Consider the following 8,186-nt stretch of genomic DNA (forward strand, 5'->3'; position numbering starts at 1 on the left):
TTTGAAGCAACTTTTTCCTTTGCGAAAATGTTTTCTCCGCGGCTTTATTAACACTTTGACTGCCAAACTAGAAACCTCAAAAATACCATAAAATCAAAGTAAGTTATTTAATGAAATAAAAATTGAAAAAACTTTAATGTATGATATTGAGTAGTTCTCCAACTTTTTAGCATTTTACAGATCCTAATAAAATTTGGTACAGTGAATACATTAACGTAAAAATTCATTTTGAAACCTGGACAAACAATTCCGTCACCTACATATGGGTGACATGGCAGTCAACGTGTTAAGGAGTTATTAACGAAAAATGCGAACCAATCAGAGCGCGGCTATAGCAGAGGGATCCCGGCTCATTGGCCGAGTCAGAATCCGCCTGCTGTATCCGCCCTCTGATTGGTCTGTGTTTTTCGCTAATAACTCCTTAACGAAGCCGCGGAGAACATTTTCGCAAAGGAAAAAGTCACTTCAAATTGCGTCAGGAATCAGCCCTTCCAAGGAAATAGAACATTTTTGGGACACCCTGTATACGTACGTGTAGGCAAGAAAGAAACACGCAAGTGAACGAGCGAAGTCAAAGAATTCTGTTTCGGCGAAAAGATACCAGCTCTTCGGGCATTACGCGCACAGCGTAGTTACTTGTTAATTAGCCGGCTTGGTTGCGGAAGCCGTGACAGACGGAAGCCGGCATGACGAATCTTCCAAACGTGACATTCAAAGTCCATCCGGTCAATGGCGTGGATCGGAGAGCCTCGCATTCGTTCGAACTAAAAGCTAACAAGAAGACGTATTCAGTTTTATGGAAACCGAACTTTCAGAACGTTTTATATTCGCGGTTTTGCTAGTAAACGTCCCAGTTGGTGACCATGTCCCGGTATCCGGATAGTAATACCATTTATTTTTTACCTTACCTGTTAATATAATTAAAAGCAAAAATTAGTAGCATAAATTAGAAACAGTCATTAAATTAAAATAATTATTATATTATATTATTTTATTTTGTTATATTATTTTAATTGTACATTAAAATAATCGTTACATATATACAATTAATTCTTATTAGTTAAAAATTATTGTTTTGAAACATGTTGTTTCGACATGATGTCTATAACAAATCTTGAAGAATTTCTTAAGCTTTTACTAAGAAATCTCGCTAATTTATTAAGGGAATATTTCACTGTATCTGATATTTTATGCTACGAGAATGCATAAATATTCGAACGTACAAGAAAATTAATCTTTTTACTTATAAAATTGTAAGATTTGCATATTGTTCAATTGTGTAATTTCATTTGGAAATATTCAGGATTGAATTATGTTATATAGTAAATTATAATAAATAGTGTCTATTTCTGACATCTATGTATTCTTGAAGTAAGAATATGCACAGTATTCTATACATTAAATTTCTATACTATAAATTAAGCATGGCAGAAACGGAAAAACAAAAATATACACAAAAGATCAACAAGCTTTTGAAGCTGTGTCGGAAGAGGTAACACGTAATGTCGTACATATTATGTGTTCAGTTAATGGGAAAATTCCCAGGTAAACCCAAAATTCATATGCGGGAATTGTTTCCAAAGATATCACATCATGGTGAATTACAAAATTTTTAATTTATGTTTTATTTACCAGAAAAAAGTTATATTTATATAATAAAAAGAAAAAACAAAATATATTCACAAGCACGTGTAACCCAGTAAACAATTTGCTTCGAATTTGGCACCAAAATTTCTCTCCACATTCCTATCCATATGTTTCCACATTGGGCTCGGTATTTGAGTGCAAAGTCTGCAGTCAAAATTTCATGCCTAATTGAAGCCAAACCCTGGCTTCGTTATAGAGGGCAGGTCGGTCGCACTAAGAGGGAACCTAACCTTGTTCTGAAAGTAAATATCGAGAAAAATCGAACACATTTATACACATATTTTATATTTTATAACTCATTCTTACGGCGCTTTGTCTTTCACGGCACATTGTGGTGTTTACGCGCCACTTTCGCGATCAGGGCTTTAGGAACGTAAATAAAATACCTTTTTTCATCCTACAGGAAAATTTACTTCATGTTTTTCCGATATTTACTGTTAGAACAAGGTTACGTCCGATCTTAGTGCGTCCGACCTGCCCTCTATAACGAATCTGAACGAAGCCAAGGTTTGGCTCCAATTTGGCATGGAATTTCCCTTGCAAACTTTGAACTCAATTTGCGGTCCATCTGTCTCCGAAATTGACTAGGAATTTGTCGATAAATTTTGGTGCCAGATTCATACCAAATGGGGACCAGTGAGCCATATTTGGCTGAGACAGCATATGGTTAACTGGGAATTTTTTTCAATTAAAATAAGACTTCGTTGCAAAAATCTGCCGGAATTGTTGGTAGGCAATGGTAGAGAAACAAAAAAGGTGAAGATCCTGGTGTCTAATCGATCTAATGTATAAACAATGGAGTCGTTTGCGAACAGGGCTTTAGAACCTTAAATAATTTACTTCAATTTTTCACGATAGTTACTATTAGAACAAGGTTACGTCCGCTCTTAGTGCGACGGACCTGCCCTCTATAACGAAGCTGAATGATGCTGAACGAGACCAAGGTTTGGCTCCAATTTGGCATGGCATTTTGCCTGCAAACTTTGCACTCAATTTACGATCCATCTGTCTCCGAATTTGACTAGGAATTTGTTGATAAATTTTGGTGCCAAATTCAAGCAGGGTTTGATACCAAATGGGCAAGTATTTTGCTCGCAAAGTGTGGTGCAAACATTGCGCTAAGTTTGCTTGAAACAGCATTTGGCTAAGTGGGTAATTCAGGTACTGGGACATGCACTCTTAGGTTGTTCGCTAACTGGGACACTGCAAAAAAATAAATTGTAAAAATTGTAGAAATAAATACGCCTAACATCATTTAAAGTTTCGACTGTCCTAACTTTCATTAATTACATTGTATTAGATTCTAAATTAAACAAAATTTGTTTAATTTTATGGTGGTTTTACACGTTAAATAAAGAAATACCATATCGCTATTCCTTAAGGGTCCGGATACTAGGACGATTCCCTTATCGTATTGCGACCCGTTCAATTCATCTTGAGTGCTGCAGTGTAGAAAATATGAATGCAAAACACAATACAATACGAGTACAAATAAAATATGAGTACAAATACAATGCACTGAGGATGAAACACAATACGATGAGCAGAAAACACAGGTAGAAAAATCATTTGCACCGCATAATGGTGTATTATTTACAGTGACTCACAATAATATTTGGACGCTTTTAAAAATCGTATAACTATGTTAATATTGGACCATACGACTTGCATTTTTTTAAAGAAGTTAGCACAATTGGTTTGCTATGTAAAGTGAACAAAATTTTTTCAAAAATTGTAATTGGCCGAAATTGCAAAGAAAATACTAAAAGTTGTATTTTGCAACTTTTTTATGTGGACTTACATTGAAAATTTAGAAAGTACGATTTGTACATATTCTGAGAATGTTGTCAAAATCGGTCAACGTTGCAATGAGGTGCAGATATTCCAAAATGAACACATAAGGGCGAAATTCCCTGACAAGGCGAAAATTCTGCTACTTTCGCCCTTTTCATCGTTAAACGTTTGTAGCTCAGTGCAACGTTGACCGATTTAGATGAAATATTCAGAATATGTATAATTGATACTGATGTGCAAAACGTACTTTTAAAATTTTTAATATAAGCCCACATAAAGAAGTTGAAAAATACAACTTTTAGTACTTTCTCTGTAATTTCGACCAATTGCAATTTTAATCAAACATTTCTCTCACGTTATGTAGTGATCCAATTGTTCTAACTTCTGAAAAAAATTCAAGTAGTATAGTCCAATATTGACAAAGTTATGCGACTTTTAAGAGCGTCCGAATATTAGTTGGAGTCACTGTATATGTATGCCGAAGAATTTTTATAGAGACACTTTCTTGACACTTCGAATTCATCACAACTCCCGAAGCATTCGACCATTCGCAATGAAACGTAACGCGTCCTGTACGCGTTAAAAAATGTCTAGAGGTGGATTCAGAAGCGAATTTCGGTTAACCACAGCGATATACACGCATACATGGGTGAAACCATGGCGGTTTGAATGCGAGCCACATCTTCCAGAGAGAAGCTGTGGTGAAAGGGCCGCCACTGTTCCTAGAGTATTCGGCCGTGGATCCTCTGGTCCGTTAATTCATTTGACTTTACGGTGGATATACGTTACCCGTCGGAACACGGCTAATTGGCAGAAAATAGATGAAAGCGCGCAGGTAAGAGAACAAACCGGAAGAAAGGCGCAGCCACCACCGTCGCACCGGAGAAAACGAGACTACAAATGGTAAGTAAATTTAGATTTCAGAAGGCGGGGAAAGAGAGGTGGTCTTCTCTGCATTATTCATACGCAATCTCTTTATCAAAATTGAAAGCTTCTCTACTCGCCCACAATGTAACGACTTAAACGTAACCGGCCTCGCAAAAGGCCTCGAAATCTGCAAAATTTGCAATAAACCACACACATCCCAGAATTCCTGAAGCAGTACGATGTTCGCAATTATTTCTGAGCTGAAACTTGCTAGATTTCGTCGATCAATTAAGCAGATAGCTGTTGCGATCACTTTGGAAAATGTCTACCTAAATTGCGTCGCAAAAATTAAACGATGACGAGTATACTCGTCAAACGTTGAGTATGTGTGTTTGTTATAATATGGAATTAAGTTACAATGAAATGACTTTTATTTTTTAATTTCATTACTAACATTTATTTATATATTTATATATATTTATTTGTATAGTTCACTTAATTTCGTCTGCTGCTGTGGAATGGTATTGAGCAAAGTATAATACATAACGGCACTTCGCAAGTCAAGCACCAATATCTTGATTCTTCCCGAATATTATTCTTATAACAATGTAAACATCTTCGTGTAGGATTACTTTTCCAAGATGTGCTTGGTACAAAATCTGGAAAATGTTTCTTTTCATAATAATTATTTATATATTTTCGTTTGTTCCTTTTATTTCGTCTTGGCCTGCAAATATTTCAAACATCTTGAAGTTTACGAATACATTTTAGTTTTCACCAAAATTGCAATTTAAACAGCAATCTGTAACTATTTTTCACGCATGACGAGTATACTCGTCATAGCACAAAATATCGCCATTTCCTCTTGACTAGTATATTCGTCATAGCACAAAATATTGTCATTTCCTCATGACGAGTATACTCGCCATAGTACAAAATATCGCCATTTCTTCATGACGAATGTACTCGTCATAGCACAAAATATTGCTATTTCCTCATGATGAGTATACTAATCATAGCGCAAAATATTGCCATTTCCTCATGACGAGTACACTCGCCATAGCACAAAATATCGCCATTTCTTCATGACGAATGTACTCGTCATAGCACAAAATATTGCCATTTCCTCATGATGAGTATACTAATCATAGCGCAAAATATTGCCATTTCCTCATGACGAGTATACTCGCCATAGCACAAAATATCGCCATTTCTTCATGACGAGTATACTCGCCATAGCACAAAATATCGCCATTTCCTCATGATGAGTATACTAATAATAGCGCAAAATATTGCCATTTCCTCATGACGAGTGTACTCGTCATAACACAAAATATTGCCATTTCCTTATGACTAGTATACTCGTCATAGCACAAAATATCGTCATTTCCTCATGACGAGTATACTCGTCATAGCATAAAATATTGCCATTTCCTCATGACGAGTATACTCGCCATAGCACAAAATATCGCCATTTCCTAATGACGAGTATACTCGCCATAGCACAAAATATCGCAATTTCCTCTTAACTAGTATATTCGTCATAGCACAAAATATTGTCATTTCCTCATGACGAGTATACTCGCCATAGCACAAAATATCGCCATTTCTTCATGACGAATGTACTCGTCATAGCACAAAATATTGCCATTTCTTCATGACGAATGTACTCGTCATAGCACAAAATATTGCCATTTCCTCATGACGAGTATACTCGCCATAGCACAAAATATCGCCATTTCTTCATGACGAATGTACTCGTCATAGCACAAAATATTGCCATTTCCTTATGACTAGTATACTCGTCATAGCACAAAATATTGCCATTTCCTAATGACGAGTATACTCGCCATAGCACAACATATCGCAATTTCCTCTTGACTAGTATATTCGTCATAGCACAAAATATTGCCATTTCCTCATGATGAGTATACTAATCATAGCGCAAAATATTGCCATTTCCTCATGACGAGTATACTCGTCATAGCACAAAATATTGCCCTGTCTTCATGACGAGTATACTCGTCATAGCACAAAATATTGCCATTTCTGCATAACGAGTATACTCGTCAAAAACAGCTGACTGGTTAATAAGATTTTCGCAAGCGGTCGATCATCGTCTCAGCATCATCGATTTTTTTTAACCCTCTCATTGTAATCGCAACTGTGTCAATGCCTTCGCGAGATTCGACGAACGGTTTATTTGCAATAAACGAGTCGATCGGATTTCGAGCTCAGATTTCTCGTAAAAGACCACGGAAGTATACATAGTTCGTTTCGCTTCGGTCAACGCTCACCATGGACGTTCTCCGGCTCCGAGCCCCGTAAAAAACTCTAAAAAAGGGAGCATCGACGAATAAAATGATTCCTCGATAGCTCTCACCATACCGGCAGCAAAAAAAGGCTGCCAACACGTTTCTATTCCGCTGCACACGCCCATGGAATAAGAATCGTTCCCGTTAATGTTCCTTCAATTTCCTCGTGCACGGCGTCGTTATGGTATGGGGACACTCTCAACGATCGTGGGATTACCATGCATAACACGCGCGATTATGCCACACCGAGGCGAAAGTGAAATCGCGAAGAAAATTCAATGTCTTGATTCGCGGCCTGATTCGTATCGGGCCGCATTTTCAGGATTTTGGACCATCCACCAGTTAGCTTCCCATAGCTAATGGCATTCTGTTAAATCTCCTGACACAAGGGGTCTGTCCAGTTACAAGCATTTTCTCTATCTCTTCGGAACGTTTTCTGTTCAATACTCATTGTTGTTGCGAAAGGGTGCAACATTCGGCTGAAGTATCTGCCTCCGGATTTTTTCAGATTTCTTCCAAACCCTCAAACGTTTCGTAGAAGTTACTGCGTGCAGTGGACTTTTTCAGAAGAGGGATGAAGAGAGTAGAAGTCTACAGACATCGGTGAAACAAGAGAAGAAAAGACAGAAAGAAAAATCAGAGGAAGGATAAGCAAAAGAGAATTGCAAAAAACAACGGTACTAAAACGAACTACAGTGTTCACTCGTATCTCAATTTTTTGTATTTTTAGTATGTTTCTAGAAACAAAGATGACCTTCATTTTTTTAAATGGAATGCTACATATTTGTTTACGTTATATGAGAACGGACATTGAAACGAGTTCAACTACGTAGTATACTATGGCCTTCAGGGTCATGCAAGGGCAGAAATAAAAGAAATAGCTTTACAATGTTTCAATGTCCGTTTTCATTTGACGTAACCAAATATGTAGTATTACATTTAAAAAAATGAAAGTCACCTTTGTTAATAGAAAAATATTAAAAATACAAAAAATTCAGATACGCTATCATATTGCTAGTAACATATACTACAACTCTTCGGTTCTTTTCTAATGTTCACCTTTTACGAAAAAAACGCTGATACCCTATATGTCCAAAACACGGTTCAGCCAGGGACATATATCGGCCAGGAGATACTATTCTTTGATCCACGCCGAACGTAGAAAAGCATAGCGAAGATCTAAAGGCCTCGGTTCATGGCCCCTCACCCTCGGTATACCCCGAGGCAGTGGGGTAGTTCAGGGACTTTTATTGGCTAGGCATTTGGGACATATATAGAGTAAACACTGTACTCCGTAGAAAGGTGTAACGGTATCGGAAGGACCGAGAGAACTTGAGGAGAAGCAGAATGAAGAAAGCAGGGTGGCATTTTCGCAATTAAGATTGCGAGTGATTGTTGCCTAAGTGGTAGCTTCGAATTCGCGAAGAAATTCGCCGGTGACAGGTTTCGAACAAAAACAAAATGGTGTCCGGTAAGCGAGATGGGTGAATTGGGTCGTCGAGAATCTTCGACACACGGTTGCCACAATCATACGGTGCCTCGTGACTGCAATAAACCGCGACG

Source organism: Halictus rubicundus, chromosome 14 (assembly GCF_050948215.1).
Source record: "Halictus rubicundus isolate RS-2024b chromosome 14, iyHalRubi1_principal, whole genome shotgun sequence".
Taxonomy (NCBI): domain Eukaryota; kingdom Metazoa; phylum Arthropoda; class Insecta; order Hymenoptera; family Halictidae; genus Halictus; species Halictus rubicundus.